The sequence below is a fragment of the Tachypleus tridentatus genome, chromosome 10 (genome assembly GCF_004210375.1).
Source record: "Tachypleus tridentatus isolate NWPU-2018 chromosome 10, ASM421037v1, whole genome shotgun sequence".
Lineage (NCBI taxonomy): Eukaryota > Metazoa > Arthropoda > Merostomata > Xiphosura > Limulidae > Tachypleus > Tachypleus tridentatus.
The window spans coordinates 184,534,685-184,554,056 of NC_134834.1; positions in this window are offsets into that span (position 1 = coordinate 184,534,685).

Below are 19,372 nucleotides of genomic sequence, written 5' to 3' on the forward strand. Positions count from 1 at the left end.
GGGGAGCAGTTTGTTTATATTTAGGTGCGTATCATAAATATACATATGTCAGTTTAAGTTTTTGTTTATCGGCATTTAGTTCAATATACAAATTTTCTGAGCCATTTTGTATTTTACGTTATATCAAAATGCTTTAAGAACTTCTCCGCGTTTGTTGTAGGTCATGTCATCACGTTAGGTTATGCTTTTCCTAATGATCGTGAAACCTGACAACCTATAGCGTAATTGTTATTGTAAATGGCATGGACTTGACGCTATAACTTTCAAATAACACCACACATCTCCGTATTCCTTCCATAATCCATCTTACTTAGGATGAGAATTGTCTTTAAGCAGCATTTTTAACAATAGAATCAAACAGAAATTCAAAGATGCTTTTTGTCTATCAACATGACTTTACGTTGTCGCATGGAATAACATAGGTACGTGTATTTTTCAGATGCTTGAGGTATGTTAAGGTTGGACAGGATATATAACTGGAAACCTTATCTTGATAAATTCACACACTATTGACCTCATTTCCACACAGAGACCCTACTTGATTATGTTGCTAACTATTGCCTACTTTACATGGACGGAATTTGCTACTGATTATGTGTTTGTTCCCACTTCTTATAAAATGTCATGACTTTCTACAAATCTCTTTCTGGATGATCCTGGTCTCACAAATTGATTCATACGACATGATGATTTCTCATAATGTTAACTTCAGTTGTTGTAAGTATGTTCTGATAATAGTTTATCTACATTTAAATTAATTTTTGTGATTGTTTTAGTTTTCTTCATATTTCAAGTTATTCATTCTAATTGTTAAGTAAGCCTTATTTTTATATAATGTGTGTGTTAAATCTTCATTAACATTACAAAATGAAAAGTAATTTATTAAATGATGTAACATTAACAACTTTTGAAAACTTGTATTGAAAAATCCTGACATCTCTATGCTATAGTTGAATCTGTAGGGTTGTCATAACTTTACCTAAACAGTATTTCCGGTGGATATTTATACTAACTACTAATAATAATGTGATTTGAGTAATAAGATAAAACCCAAGAACCAGAGTTAGTTTACCACTTCAAGTTTAACTAACACTTTATATCCGTGAGAACTGTAATCACGGATTCCAAATGAGTAGGTTTTATTCCATTGTTACTGTATTGGTAAAGACAATTTTGTATGTCTGTTAGTTAAACACTTAGTATAAAATACACCGATTAGGTTATAAATGATTTTAAAAAATAGCTTTATTAAATTCATTCAACAATACATTTTATATTTATCAATTCAACTCGCTTGTTACTTATCTTCAGCTAACACTGATTACACAAGTTTGTGTACAGGAAAAGTTAAAAAATGCATAGTACCATTTTATAGTGAAATTATAACTTAATATTATAATAAATCACTGTGACTGCCTCACAGACAAATATATCACAGCCATGCTGTTTACTCAGGTTCACATGTTAGGTTAGGTTAGTTCAATATCTTAATGAGAATTTATACATGTATCTTAAAAAATAATGTAAAACAAAGTTAATCATATGAAACACATTACTTTAATTTATTAGCAGAATGTACAAAATAAACTAATGAATAACATAACATTATTCAAGTGTCATGAAGCTGTTGTAGTAATAACTTGGAAGTTTTCTTTCACTAAAGACTGATTGTTGGATCTAGTTGTGTTAATTCTTTGTTCAGATGATAAACATATGGAGAAACAATAGATTCTTGCAGTTCTACATACTGGTATTATCATTTGTTTGTTGAATATAGATGTGTTAATTTGTTGTTCATATGATATGTATGTTTTACCAAAGAGAAACAATAGATGCTTACAGTTCCATATATTATAGTGTTTTCCTAATTGTTGCATCTATATGTGTTAATTCCTTATTTGGATAATACATATACAATTCGTTAAAGAAAACCAAAGGTGGTTACACTTCTTTATTAATGTGGTTGTATATACTATTCTTCTTCAATTATGCATATAGTAAAATCCCAAACCTAACAGTGAAACAGTTACTTAATAGCTCTACAACCACAATGCTCTGTATTACCTTACCTTCAGATGCTGATATTAAGTCTAATATAGCTTCCTCTCTTGTAGATTCTGTAATCCCTTTGTGTATAAAAGTAACTTGAACAATTTTTGAAAACCTTCCCCTTATTCTCAGACTCAAAATTTTTCCAATCAATACCCCTGAAATTAAAATTTCCCACAATACAACATTTCTTTCAGCTACCAATGTAATCTCGTTACACAGTTTTTCATTGATTTTCAACTTTTGACCTTGTGATCTATAAGAAATCCCATTAACACTAACCCAAAGTGACTCAACCTTACTGCTATTTTTCTTTAACATGCTCTGATTCAGTAGGATGAAAGGTGTTGAAGTTAATCTAGTTGTTTGTACCACTTTTTAGAAAGTATGTTTTTAAACATGTAAATTAATTCTTATACCAACTTCCTAACATACTTTGAACACAAGTTATAGTTTTTATGAATCAGTTCTTACAGCTGTTTGGTTGGAGTTGTTTCTTACAAGTTCAAAGTAAGTTTTTGTATCAGTGTTCCAAAGAAAATCTCTTGTTGCCATCTTTTTAAACATAAATGTCTCTGTACATTTTATTTTGTCATATCAGTTTACTAGAGAAAGACACAAGAATAAGTATGATTATAAACAACATGTGTTATTAAAGTCACAATTTGATCTCATGCCCAGGAAAAGGAGAAACTAAGTAGTGTTGATCTCTTCAAAAGTAACACATATAACTGTGTTGTCACAAGATCTGAATACCTTGATTCAGTTTGGATTATAGTGTGGACACATATAACTGTGTTGTCACAGGATCTGAATACCTTGATTCAGTTTGGATTATAGTGTGGACACATATAACTGTGTTGTCACAGGATCTGAATACCTTGATTCAGTTTGGATCATAGTGTGGACACATATAACTGTGTTGTCACAGGATCTGAATACCTTGATTCAGTTTGGATCATAGTGTGGACACATATAACTGTGTTGTCACAGGATCTGAATACCTTGATTCAGTTTGGATTATAGTGTGGACACATATAACTGTGTTGTCACAGGATCTGAATACCTTGATTCTGTTTGGTTTATAGTGTGGACACATATAACTGTGTTGTCACAGGATCTGAATACCTTGATTCAGTTTGGATTATAGTGTGGACACATATAACTGTGTTGTCACGGGATCTGAATACCTTGATTCAGTTTGGATTATAGTGTGGACACATATAACTGTGTTGTCACAGGATCTGAATACCTTGATTCAGTTTGGATTATAGTGTGGACACATATAACTGTGTTGTCACAGGATCTGAATACCTTGATTCAGTTTGGATTATAATGTGGACACATATAACTGTGTTGTCACAGGATCTGAATACCTTGATTCAGTTTGGATTATAATGTGGACACATATAACTGTGTTGTCACAGGATCTGAATACCTTGATTCAGTTTGGTTGCTGATTATAGCGTGAGTTAGCTTTATGATTTACTTATTATTTATGGCTAACATCCTTAATTTAAAAAACTTGCATCCATTGTTTGTGGTAAAAGAAATACACACACACATGCACACACCTATCATAGCTTCACAAGTGCAATACAGTTACAACAGATAGTGTTTGTACCCCTGCATCCCAAATGGTTTTTGCTTTAACTTAAAAAGTATCATGATTAGGCTAACAGAAGTATAATTTATTATAAATATCATACTAACACACATCTACATAAATTTTTATGTAAATTAAATGACAAATAAACTGTTTATAAACAAATAACCAAAAATAGAAGGAGCAGAAAGTGTTCATACAGTTCAGAACGTGTGAAACATCTGATATTCCCGTGAAAGTTTGTTTAGTTTGGTGAATAAACTACATTATACCATTCCAGAACTAGACACTGGGTTCATAATTATTGGAATTTAGCCAGCAAAACATGTACTTCCGGCAATTTAGCGCCATCTCCGTCATTATCTGCTTGGTCATCATGGCAAACGGGAAACAACTGTCCAGTGATTTAAAAACCGAATTATTGTAAAATACAATTCTCGTGTGTCTCTTTCCGGTATTGCTACACAACTTAATGTGCCAAAATCTACTGTTCAAAGCATAATTGCCAAGTTTAAGCTTACAGGATCAACTGCTAACCTCCCTTGTTCCGGACGCCTCACCAAAATTCCAGAGAGAACCAAGAGGAAGGTTCTCAGAGAATTAGTAGGAACCCTCGTTTAACACGTAATCACATTGAGAAACTGGTAAGGGAAACTAGGGTTGAAGTAAGCACCTCTACAGTTACGAACATGTTACGCTCTTCTGAGTTCAAAGCATGCTGTCCTCGTAGAATTCCATATTTAAAGCCTGTTCATTTCTAAACAATCGAGGTATGCAAGAAAGCATGTAGATAAACCCTTTACCTATTGGAAGAGTATTCTTTGGTCAAATGAGACTAAAATCGACCTTTTTGGCCACAATGATGTTCGCTATATTTTCCGTAAGAAGGGGGAACAAAATCTTCCAAAGAACACTGACCATACAGTTAAACACAGAATCATGAAAAAAGAAGAGTATGTTGATATATTGGGCACTTATATCAAGAATGATACTCGGAACTTGAGGCTTGGGCGTCGTTAGATCTTCCAGCACAACAATTACCCAAAGCACACATCGAAATATGTGCAATCCTGGTTGCAGAAGAACCATATGAGCATTCTAGAGTGGCCATCACAGTTACCCGATCTCAACCCAATTGAAAATATTTGGCATGAGTTGAAGGCTAGGGTTCATCAGTGTCATCTGAAAAACTTGCAAGAGTTGGAGGACTTCTGTAAAGGAGAATGGAAGAAAATACCAGTTGTGTACTGTTAAATGATCATGGAGGGCTATGAGGAGAGATTGTGCCAAGTAATTCACCTGTAAGGCTACACAACTGACCATTAAAGTAGACACACGAACACTTTCTCCTCCTATGTTTGGTTATTTGTTTATAAACAGTTTATTTGTTGTTCAGTTTACACAAAATTTTATGTAGATGTGTGTTAGCATAATATTTATAATATACTATACTTTCATTATTCTAATCATGACACTTTTTACGTTATGAGGAATAAACCACTGACAATGCAAGGGTACGAACACTTTCTGTTATAACTGTATGTAGCCAATCAGTTTCATAAACTGAAAATGTTTTTGTTTAGAGGTGAATATTTTTTTCTACTTTTATTTTGCTTAAGTAATACAAGTATAACTTGTGGAATATTTAAAATCAAAAACTTTTCAGTTCAGTAAATTGAGGGCAGTCTGTAGTTGTCGCTCAATACACTTAATGTTCGATAACTGACATGAGGTGTGAAAGTTGTTGACATAGAGCCTGTTTGCTACAGTAAGAGGGAGTTGTTCAGTGATGGCATTAATTTTTATACTGAAAAAGTGTGACACTCAAAACACAGCCCTGAGGGACTCCAAGTTCCTGTAGAAAAGAACGGGGAAGTGGTAAACCCACACAAACTTAGAATCTCCTGTCCATTAAAAAGTTTTTAATAAAAATGGGCAAATGGCCATGCATCTGATATATATGGGGGTCTCACAAAATGCCATACCTCCATGTTGTATCATAAGCCTTCTCAATGACAAACAATATTGATACAAGATGTTGTCGTTTGAGAAAGGCTTCTCTGATTGATGTTTCAAGTCGAATCAGGTGGTCCGCAGTGGAGCTCTGTCATCGGAACTCACACTGGGTGGGCAAGAGGAGGTTGTTTGATTTGAAGAACCAAAAAAGATGAGCATTAACCATCCTCTCTAAGGACTTACCACGTACAGGAATCAACAGAGAGGGGTTTTAGGTTGAAATCATGAATAGCTGAAATATCAAAATATATTCATAAAATTAAAAGACTTAACATGATATGCAATTTTTCCTATCATTCTCTTATATTAATTATAATTAAATGTGTAAAAGCAAAGGTAAGTTAAATAAATGAAACAAATTTGTATAAGCATAAGATGATTTAACTTTTTTCCAATCTCAACAAATGTTTTTTTTTTCTACATTATTCATTTTGAACTTTATTTACTTTGTATTTATTACATTTGTTGATTTTTTTATTAAATTTTAGGTAAAATATGCCGCCATTCTGTGTCCAAATGAAATTTAAGACATTGAAGTTATAAAGAATTTAAACTCTTGATACTTAATGAAAAATAGTTATATTTACTGATACAGTGATAAAATGTAACACCTTAATATTAAGCATAATCCAGAAATATGTCTCTTATTTATCATCCATTTCTGTTATTACCTTTGTTTGACCATCTGAATTATCCTAGACTTTACTATCATGTGTCCAAAAGTAAAACTAAAACAAAAAACACAGAATATCAAAAAGAAGTTATTCCTTAATTTTAAAAAGGAATAAACAGATAAAATTATCATAAAGAAGTAACACATTATTATTTAGACAAAAAATACAGTGACAAGATTACCATAAACTTATCTTTAACATTATTTTCAGTTTAGAAGCACTGCTTTATCTCTTATTCATTTCAAACTTCATTTGTGTTGTATTTTATTTAGATGTTATCAGTGAATAAATGAAAAACTTAGAAGAAAAAGAAAGGAGGAAACTGTTAATATTTAAAATAAAGATATATATGAATATTATATGGTAGCAAATTCTATACTGTATACAGTGACTTTAAGAACCTTTTGAATCAACCAATAAAATATCTATTTTGTGGAACAAGAAAAACTGCTCTATTATAGTAGAAGATATGGCCTATTAAAGAATGCATTAGGCCTGTATATCACAATTGTTTTTTCAGTTTCAGTTCTGGTGAAAAAAAGATGTTTAACACATATATACAAATAAAATATCTATCACTACAATTTAAGTCAAATAATAACTTAATAGCAAAAACAATTACCAGAATTGTCCTAATACTTTAAAAGCTATAATTTCTTTAAACAGAAATGTATTACAATTTTGTTCATACAGTCTCTGTTCATAAGCTTAGTTTGATTCTAGATGAAATCGGCCATAACAATGTGTAGAAATGATATAACAAATTAGTGTTAAAAATGAAATGATGTTTCATGTAAAAACATGTAGTGTCCAGATGTAGCTCTGAAAAACAATGTACAGTGTCCAGATGTAGCTCTGAAAAAATGTCTAAAAATTGCTGTATTTGTTTTTGTTTTTTATCCTAAAACGTTTAATGTTAATAATTTAATATGGAGATAAATTCCACCATACCAAAATTAACAAGAAACAACAACAAAAAATTTGAAAGAACACAATAGGTACATAATTAAGTCATGAGGATAATGTAATCAAGTATATTTCAAAATGACACATTTGAGTCATTACCTACAGTCATTCTGAAAGTTTGTACTCAACTACTTTTAGGTATACTGATGGAGCTGTGATTAAATTTTTATTGAACTTTACTTTTATTAGTACCAAGTATATAATTTGTAACAAATATAAGCAAAAACAGTTCTATTACTCCTGTTAACTTCCAATTATATTTCAGGAAAAATATTAAGGAACAAATTTCTATAACTGGTAGTGAAAAGTTTGCCCAATATGGTCCATGAAGAGATGATGCTAGAAATTGGGCTACAAACCTAATTATAAAGTATAGACCAATCCTTACACTTAAACAAGCTGTTCAACATGGAATTTCACAAATATATATGCCTTCAATACAAGAAAGTTACAAATCTATGTAAAATAAAATACAAATTTTGAAATCAAGACAGTTATCTTCACAATAAGGTTTACTAATTCCTTGGAATGTAATAGAGTTTCAAATTTAATTTCTTCAAAATAGATGACGTTGCAAATTAAACCTTATTTTAAATAATACTCGCTTTATTAACAAATTATTACAGAAATATTTATAATTTTGTTTATATACATAATAACGAAAGAGTTATAAGTTAGAATTAGGATTGAGTAGTTGCATTTTTTTAAATACATTGAATATTTAAATCTATTTGAAATAAACGCCAAATAATATCAGGGAGTTAAGATCTTAACATAAGGCTTTATATCATACACGTTAAGTTAGTATGTAAGCCTATTTGAAATAAATGCAAAATAATTCAATGGTGTTACAATCAAGTCTCAATAAAATTATTAATAAAGTTTATCAATATCATTACAAATAGTATGGGTAAAGCGGTTACTTAGATTCCAAACAATTGAAATAATTTTTTTTTCTCTTTTGTTTTATTTATATTATATAGAAAACTATTTGGAATTCGGAAATGCATTACCTTCGTCTATCACCGAAAAAAGAAGAAAAAAGATAATAATATATACTGCTATCAGGTGTCTTGAAAGCTAACTATTTTGTGTTACAGGGACGGCCCGGCATGGCCAAGCACGTTAAGGCGTGCGACTCGTAATCCGAGGGTCGCGGGTTCGCATTCCTTTAGCGCCAAACATGCTCGCCTTTTCAGCCGTGGGGGCGTTATAATGTGACGGTCAATCCCACTATTCGTTGGTAAAAGAGTAGCCCAATAGTTGGCGGTGAGTGGTGATGACTAGCTGACTTCCCTCTAGTCTTACCCTGCAAAATTAGGGACGGCTAGCACAGATAGCCCTCGAGTAGCTTTTTGCGAAATTCATAAAACAAACAAACAAACAAATGTGTTACAGGGAGTTTTCATACTTTTAAATTTTCATAATAGATATATATACTTTGTATACATATATATACAAAGATTGTGTTATTAAGTTATTTATTAACTTTCTAAATAAAATATTTGTTTTTGTCAACGTTCTTCATTCTAATTATTGAATAACTTGTATTTCTTTTAATAATTTTGTTTTTCTAAAATAATATCTAGGTAAATTATATCTTTACAAGAAACATATACTCGTAATAGGAAAAATCTGTAGTGTTAAACTTATATGTTTATAGAGCGCAAAATTAATTCTGACAAGAAAAACTAACTTCTTTTTTAAAAATTACATGCCGTCTCGTGGTGGTACTAATAACGTGTGTTTGACAAGATGGTTTTTTGTTTGTTTGGAAATTTCGCACAAAGCTACTCGAGGGCTATCTGTGCTAGCCGTCCCTAATTTAGCAGTGTAAGACTAGAGGGAAGGCAGCTAGTCATCACCACCCACCGCCAACTCTTGGGCTACTCTTTACCAACGAATAGTGGGATTGACCGTCACATTATACACCCCCACGGCTGGGAGGGCGAGCATGTTTAGCGCGACGCGGGCGCGAACCCGCGACCCTCGGATTAGGAGTCGCACGCCTTACGCGCTAGGCCATGCCGGGCCCCGACAAGATGGTATAAAGTTAAAATTTGTTCTATTTGATCGTAAATTTTCGTGCTTATGTTAAGTTCTTTAAACTATATATATGTAAAAATGGCTGGTTTGGGTTAAGAAATTTTTTTGTCGAAGAGCTTCTCTACATAAAAATTTTTCTCAACCCAAACCAGCGGCTTTTACAAATATATTTGTTTCTACAAGTGGGTTTTCTCGTCATCACTGATTCTTTTAATTATGAAAACTATAGCATACATGTACGAGTATGTGTGTGTGTGTTTGTTCTCTTATAGCAAAACCACACCGAGCCATTACTGAGCTTTTTGAGGGGAATCGAACACCTAAATTTAGCGTTGTAAATCCGTAGACTTACCGCTGTACTAGCGGAGGGCTACAAATGTAAAGAAAACGAATAACATGTTTTTTATGTTTATTGGAAAAAGATGTTTGAATAAGTTCAAAAACTAGAAATTATTTTAATCAAGAAAGTTGAATGTCATTATAATTATAGTAATTATTGATTAATATTAGCATTATTTGGAAGTTATATTATGGGGATTATTTTATCTTTGTTTTTTGTGACATTTATTAAACAGAAAACTAGTAACGAAATTGGAACATCTATTATGAAATCGTTATCTATAATCTAAAGATTGTTTATCATAATTTTTACTTTGAATAAGAGATAGGAATTCTATGTTCTTTATATTACTTTTTGTGAATATGTGAAGAAAAACAGTGTTACAAAGATATTTATTAATTACAACTACAATGCTATTAAAAACTAGTTTACTTTACCTTTAGAGATTTTGCTGAAGAAGAAAAATGATCTTTTGACCTTGCCAATTTAATGTATGTGTTTTGTTAGCTGTTTTCATCCTTATTATTGAATAATTGTATTTGTTTTTATGCGTTTTTAAGTTGTTGTTTTGAATTAAGTACAAAGCTACACAATGGGCTATCTGTTCTCTGTCCACCACAGGTATCGAAACCCAGTTTTTAGCGTTGTAAGTCCACCGACATACCGCTAGGCCACGTGTTTAAGTATAATATTCTTTAGGTAAATTAATTCTTATCATGAAATTTATACTTGTATGCAATACTCGTTATGTTAAACTTAAGAATATTAAATTTGTTGTCAGAAATGTTTCTAAGAAGGAAAAATACATTTTTTTTTGTAATTACCTGTAACTATAATAGTGAAATAGTGATATGTAATTGATAATATGGTACAGAGTGAGGATTGATAATTTTTACTGTGAATTTCTGTTATGTTAAATTAGGAAACCTGTAGCAAAATAAAGAACAGTTCGGTGAAATTGTTTAAAAAAAACTGGATCATTTTTCATAAAGAAAATTTAAATACCATTACAATTGTAGCAATTATTGATTCGAAGCTTCCGGTTCCGTTTTGGCCTTATATAATATATTGAAGTTATATTGTAAACTTATATAGTACTTTAGCAATTTGTTGTTAATGGTTTGTAAAAAGTTACTAAAAATTTCAAACTGTTCATTATACAGTTCTGTTTACATACAAATCATGTCCCGTTTTTGCCTGAACTTCAGACTATATTTTTGTTATCTGTGTAAAGCACGGTTATTGAAAAAATGAGTTCTGAAAGCCACAAGTCGAGGTTATCAATTTTGCACTTGTTGATGCAATTGTTGTAATTTAATGCTGTTAGCAGTACTACAACATGTATTAAGTACAGCACAGTAAAAATTGAACAGCCTGTTTCTCTGAAAGTCTTCATTTATTATTGTGATATAAAAATTATGTTATATTCGTTACAGTATACAATGGATCCAGTATATAATTGTGGATCTCGACATGTGACCAAATGCTATATGTATAATAAAATTAAAGAGTTATATATTGGGTGCATGTTAAGTAACCATGTAGAATGCATAAATGTACCTATAAAATAGCCACTTGATAGTAACAGTATTTACTGTAGTTATAAATATGTCTGTTTATGATATATATTTTAAAACTGTTTTTTTTACCATCCTATTTAAAATGCAAGTTAAAATTAAGAAGTTTATGGTTACATAACTGGACTTATATTACTTTCTCAAAACAAACAGTAATAAAGGTTTAATATGGGAAGGTGGGTGATGTATAGACTAAATGTTTAATTAAGCAGAGAGATAAAAAAAATTCTGGTTTCTTAAACATTACTGTGGCATATTTCAAGTAAGGTTGTGGTTCCAATGAAATATAACTGAATTTTTTACTTTTACATATTTATGAATTTTTAATAATGACGTTCATCTTTTGAAAGTAGAACACCAAATTAATACAAGAGAAATATCAGCTTGAAAAACATTTTAATCAACATGATTTTTACAAGTTAAATCCAGCTATTTTCTGTTGTGTAATAATTGTTCCATAATAAAAATTGGCACAGCAGTTATGAATATTTATAAAAATATAAATTAACACATTGGTAACACTCAATGTAAAAATAAAATTGCTAACCCAAGTTAGCCTTCGATTTAGAAACAGTTATGGAAAATAATGTTTAGACATTGGTGAAAATTCTTCCTTCAAAATAAGCAATCTTTTCATGCCATATATAAAAGTATAAGTATATAATCAGGTAGTTTTTTATACTTATATATGGAAATATGTTTTAGATTTATAAACATAAATAACTTTTATTCATGTACCTTTATGATAATATCTGTTGTTGTAGATCAGTTAAAAACACACAAAAATGTTTGTTCTGCAGATTTTTAATGTAATTTAGAAATTATGAAGAAGCTTTTAAAAAATGGTGACAGGTTATGAAGACTGTGGAATACAATATTGTGTACACCTATACAGAATAAACAATTACCACTGTTAGCTTTTACTTAGTACAGTGGGGTCACCCAGGATGTAATAATGTCTCTACCAGTAAATAATATAAAATTGAAAAATTATTTATTTTGATATGATGCTAACAATAGTATAGTGAGTGTATTTGTGTACAACTTTAATTTTGTTTGTTTGTGTATAATTTCTGTTTGTGTATGGATATGCTTTACTGTGTACTTTTGGTTAATACTGAAATTTATTTATACAGTACAATAATGTAAATATGTACAGAATAATGCTATGTGAAATAACTGTAATTCTCCACTTGTTCAGTTTTTACTGTGATGCATTTTATAACTTAATTACACATATATGTATATAGAATTTAGTACTTAAGTGACATTAATAAAATAATTTATATCATCTTAGTGAATTAACATACTGAACTGCTTGCAAAGTGCACCAAAGTTATAAGAATTAAACTGACAAAAGCTTAAAAAGAATACTGCTATCTTTCATAATTATTATGATGGACCAGTTGCTTCCACAAATTCTGTGATAACGTTATTACAAACCTGATATTGTGGGTGAACAGTAAAATACTGGATACAACTGCATGTGTGAAAGGTCGGCTTTTCTGTATATAACATTATAACAGAAAACACCTTTGTTTTTATTCAGGGGATTTGCTTTTCTCATTGTCACCAAACTATGGTTATTATTTTTATTGTAACATTTGGAAATAAACTTATCTATATAATAGAGAAGTGTTATACTTTGTTTTTAAAATTCCTGTAATAATCTTTTCAGGCAGAAACAACTTCTATGGATATTAACACTTTTATAAATGTTAGTATTCATACCAGCCATTCTGCAATCAATTATTATTTTAAGTGGGATTCTTGTCATCAAGAAATGACAGCTTGGTTTAGTGTTTATATTCTAATGACCATTTTTAACAGTAGGAGAAATGCTGTAACTGTAAATCATATCAAATCATTTTCATATCAAACAAAATATTTATAAATATAAATTCCAAAATACATTTTTGTTAGATTTATGCCAACTGTGTCTAAGAATTATATATATTGGACACCGATTCAGAAAATAATTATTTCCAGGTTTTATATTAATGTTTAGGGCATTTATTTTGAATTTAAAAATGGCTGTCATTTTCAGCTATTTCAGGATTATTATGTGGAATAACCAGCTTTGTATAAATGTGATGTGTGTGTAAACAGAACACAAATAGTTGTTTTCGTGTTCTGTATGTATATATATATATAATATATATATATATGCAATTTATAGACTAGATCCAGTCACATACAAAATGAAATTTAAAGTTGCTAAGCAAAAGTTTTAATAACTAGACATGGCAAAAATGATGCCTTTTCAATGTATCCCAGGGTATACTATGGTTTTGTTGATCAGAACAATGAATATTTTCAAGGGAGAGCTGAGATCAGCAACCAGGAAGAAGCTGATGATCTTATGACCTTCCACGATGTTTGAAGCTGCAAGTAAAAGTCTCCAAATTCATCTTTATTCATATGACACTGATGTTATGTTGTTGTTCCTGCACAGAACATTACTTGGTCCCAGTACTCTCTTAATCACTGGAACAAATCAGCATCATCATATCATCAGACTGGAACTAGGTCTTTGAAAAACATGGTGAAAAAAAGGCATTAATTGGCATACTCTGACTGGCTGTGATACAACAGGACACATTTTTGAAAAGATAAGAAGCTTGTTTCTATGCCTACAGCAGTATGTCTATGGATTTACAGAGCTAAAATGAGGGGTTCGATTTCCCTTGGTGGGCTTTGCAGGTCTCTCATGAAATGATGACAGATCATGATAAAACAGAGTATCATGGGATATACAATTATTTATTTCCATGTAAAGGACAGAACATTTCTTTTGTTCCATATAAAAAAAAAAATATATTAAATCATATGAAGACCCTAATGCATGATAGAAAACACAACTTTACATCTGAAAAACTGGTGACCATTTTGAAAATCAAAATTAACATCCTTAATGTAAATACAAAAACAGACAACAATAATTTTCTGATTCAGTGATCTTTTTAAATAATTTTAAATGCCATTCAGAAGAATCTACCCAAAATGCTTCATTTTGAAATTTGATGGTAGACTTGTAGTTCAAAACTGATCTGGTACAGACATTTTCTTTTATATAGAATAGCTCTTTCATTCTTTTTTATTTTTTTTGTGGAGCCATTTAATAAGTTGTTTCAAATGTTTGATCAAAGGTCTTCAATATCTCAATAGCAAGATTCTGTAAAGAAAAATTCTTATTAAACTTTTCATTCTTAGTGAATAAAATTTGAAGGTCTTACATATTTCAGCAGCCAATTATATATCTGAATCTCATTTGCTGAAATATAGATGTTAACACTTTTATACTTGAAATGTATTTTTGAAAGGTACCTACCTCCTGTTATACAAAGCTATCTCAATTAGCCTTTACCATTAAAAAAAATATATATATATTCTTGATCCATGTCTTTATACCACATGAATTTTATGATTTTTTTTTTCTCTGGACGTACATATCCTGTGTGACTATTCTTCACCAATACTGGTACAGCTAGCTACCCTTACTATTTCTCCTTGATCCTTATTTTAAAAACAGTTGACCTGTTCTGAAAGAAGAACACTAGCCATGAGGAGGATGGGTGGGAAGTATCTTTGGAAAATATATTTTGGTGTTAGAAAAATAATTTATGATATAGTATTATCTTCACTATGTAAAAGTAGAAGGGCCAGTTTAGGTGCACAGCAGAGTAACTAACTAAAAGCAACTACTCTGTGATGAATGAAGAACATAAATGGGTACATCACAACTTCTGGAACAGGTATGCTCTTTGCACATGAAGTAGGCAATTAAACCAAAATGGGTGTAAAAGGAAGTGGCTTGCACAAGTGAAAATGAATCAATAGGTGCAAGCAGTAGTGATGTATAAATGTAATGAGCTATCTACTTTTTCAACCTCAAATGGATGGAGTCTATAACTCATCCGTAGCCATGACATTGCAGATAGGGCATGTAGTCCTTGTTGTATATACCCAAAAATTCAACTGTAAGTAAAGGGTGTGTGTCATACATCAGGCAACCAGAATTACAAAGAGGAAATGAGCTTTAGGACCAGGCAGACTTTCAGGGAGGTATGCTGTTAAATTGAATAGAAATTAGTAACAAATGAGTTAGATCTGACTGGATCACAGTTACAAGTAGTATGCTTCAGGGTCTTCTGCTGTTTGAGACTTATATTAATGATATTGATTGACAAAATTTTTAAGTTTGAATACGATACTAATATTTTTTGTGTTGCTAACTGTATCAAGAAATATTTCAGATTTGGATCATTTGATGCATTAGGCCAATTCATGGCAGATGTATAAATGTCTGAAACGATGCTTGTAGGTTTTCACAATTCAAATTATTGTTACAATTTGAATAGGAAAATATCAAATACTGTGGCTCAGAAAAAGATCTTGGTGTTGTGACAGAAAAATCACTTAAGTCATCTAAACAGTGTACTGTAGCTAGCAATAGGGTTAATAGGATTTTGGGTAGCATCTACAGAAATACTGAATAGAATACAAGGGATATTATTGTTTTAATGTATAGGATCACTTGCAAGGTCAAATTTAGAATACTGTATACAGTTTTGGTATCTCTTCCTCAAGAAGGACATTGAATTGTTGGAGCAGATTCAGAGAAGAGACACTAATATGATACCTGGGATTGTCCCATGAGAACAGACTAAAGCTTGTTTTCCCTGGAGGGGGAAGGATCAGAGGGGGCTTGATTAAGGTGGTTAAGATTATTAAGGGTATTGATAATATTAATTATTCAAACGTTCATGCTTAGCAGTAAAAACAATATGATAAGGGGCATAAATTCAAACTTTGGTGTATGGTAGGAATTGTCTTCAATTTTGATGAAGATTGTGAATGACAAAAATACTAGAAGTAGCCAACATCTCAACCTTAACAATCTCAGACATACTAATGATAAGAATGTGATGTGAATAGATGCTGTGAAGATGGTGTTCTACCACAGATAAGTTCACATCAAGTTGATAAACTGAACCAGTAAACAACTGGAAATGGAAGAGTTCCAAGGAATAAAAGGTTGGGATTGTGAACCCCAAAAGAAGACAGTGAGTGGCACATATCAGGTTAAGGAATGAATCAGACAAAGAAGTTGATCAGTATTGGAATGGGAGAATAGATTAGAAGTGCAAGGTAAGGAAAAAGGTGAGAAAGCCAAAACACTTAAAATTTTAGCACAGGTCTTAGAGAGGAAAGACCAACTGGGATAGAGGATGACACAGGAGGAATGATATAATGTGTAGGTGACATTAGTGGCATAAATATCTGAACTATGACTGCAAGGAAGAAGGATAAGGAAACAGGTGTTGAGGAAGAACATGTTGATGGGACATGAAGACAAAGGTTTATATGTGGGATGAGAATGGGCATTAAGGTTACAATAAACAATTCAAAGGAACAGTAAAGGAAGAAGAGGAAAGACAAAGCCAAGTAAAATGTTAGGTGATCAACAAAGTTGTCCATTATCTAGACATGATCAAAGTGGAGAAGTCTTTATTTAACATTTGGGTGAATAATAGGGATAGATGAAGACAACAGAGGTGGAAATAACAGAAAGAATGAGGAAGAGACCAAAGTTAAAAGGTATATATGGTAAATTGACATGGAAAGAGTCCTAATGAATGAGGAAAGAAGAGATTTAACATATTCAACCAGCAACTGGGCTGAGACACTGAAACTCACAAAAACTATATAGTAGACAAAAAGTGATGACATCTGTGAAGTGAGGGAGCACTCTAGAGAAACTAGTTGGAAGATAATCAATCTACTAGCAGATTTAGAGAGCCAGAAAAATGGAAAGCTAATATTACTATGTGGTGACATTGAGCTCAGAAAAAGAGATCCAGGATATGAAAGCACAGAGACATGGAATTGGTACCACTGGTTCTGATATAAATGACCAATTTGAAGATGTTATAATGTACCATAACCACCACTGCCCCAACAAAAGTAGAGGGAAGTGGGACAGAGCTTAACAACCTGCCAAATAGGGCTCAGTAAAGGTACTGTGGAGCGAACTACTTCTCAATCAACCATAGATCAGAAGCCCACATCCACAAAAGAATTGAATAACTTCAGCTGTAAGAAAAAAGAATATGTGAATTCTTCAATCCAAACACAAAGATCATGAAGGAAGCTAAGCTTTACTGAGATTGAAAAGAAGAACTGTCTTCACTGTATGAGGTATTTAGAATGGTAAGAACAGACTTCTCACTGTCATCAGGAACCATATGCAAGGTGTATCCTCTTAAAGCAGAGTAGTGTGGTCTCTAGACTTCAAATGGATGGAAGCAAGCAGGAGCCAGTAATCCACAGAAGGAAGTGTGTAAAGACTCACAGAGTCAGACAAAAGTTTGTACCTCCAGACAACTTAAAGAGCCAAGGTTAGTCTTAAAGGTAGGGTCTTCAATTTGAAAACTCGACTTAATGTTAAAGATAGGTATCAGTAAAGTGGGCACTGTTGAAGCATACCCAATAAACAAAATGCTGATAAATATCTCATGGGCAAACCATTTAAATTTATGCAGTCCACAAAGTATGGAATAATAAAGAATGTGCAAACTGACCAGAATTACCTAGAAAACACACTAATAATTCACATCTGACTTACAAGACATCTAAATTAACGAACACAACAAAGGACACATAATTAAGTACTACACTTACGAAAATTATGATCATAAGGCACATAGCTAACAGTGACAAAACAAATTATTCTAAACAATGAATTGTATATTACTAGTAGTAATAATACGTTATGTAAGCAACATCTAAACTTGCCTAGTTAAATACCTATTAATAACAAACTTGCCAAGTCTTCAAAGTAAGTCATAGTAACAAACATCCAACACAATTACATTTACTCAGAAAAAACAGTAATATTCAGTAACTAACTTACAATTCATCTAAAGTAATTCAGATGCCCTATGAATTAATGTCTGTACCTCCTTTGCAGATAAAATTGAAACCAGTTCCAAGGAAATTATAGAAATATTAATCTGTGATTACAAGAAAACCCACTTGTAGAGAAAAATATATATCTAAAAACAGCTGGTATGGGTCGAGAAAAACTATGTAGAAATATTGTTTTAACTGCAACAAATATCTAAGTCATCAACACATTGATCTAAAGTTCATCCTCAAGTGAATATAACAAGAGTAAAATGAAACTGTTGAAAGAAAATGACATAGCAAATTCTAAAACTATTGCTGTTAGTGAGAAAATTCATGTTTGAAGAATGCCATGCCAGTCAAAAAAGCACACATTCAGTAGGAATAACAGATGTAGCTAGTTGCATCAGTATTGGAGGCATAATATTATTGGTGGTGAGTTATCACGCGATATGTACATATTCACAAATTCTGCAAAATTGTTACTGAGTTAATTGTGAATATATCTTTTTACAAGATCATGCCTACTTTTACAAATGCCTTAGTTGTTTCATATGCTTGGTAGTTCAAGGTCATGAATACTTTTACAAATGTCTTGGTTAGTTTATTGGATATCTTTTTGGAACTTTTACATTTAATAAAATTATTAATGCTCTGTTGTTCATACTGTTCATGTGATTGTTTAATTTTATAAACTTTTAGTGTATTTGTTCTGTAACTCTCATGTTTACTAATAGTTAAAGAATCTCAAAAATTGCCAATCGTTTCTTAAGCAAGAAAATTTTTTGTATACTTATTTTTTTGACTGAAAAAGAATGATTTACTTCTAAATTAATTATGAGCTGATTATAAAGTAGGAATGAAACTGTTGTGTTTTTTCTACAATACAAAATTGTGTTGTCCCTGTGTATGTGACTGTCATAACTGCAAGTGGAAGGATCTTAGAAACAGGACATTTTGCACACATGTAAAGTGGACCTTGAAGGTGTGCAACTGGGTATTATTACTTATCCACATGAACATTTTTTGTGAGGTAAGCAAGTGAAAAACCACATACAAAATCATGTGCAACTCCCATATCTCAAGGGCAAAGAATCTAGAAACCTGAAATTTTACACTCATACTAAGTGGACCTTGAGGGTGAACACTGATGTATTATTACTTATCCTTGTATGCACATACACCTTTT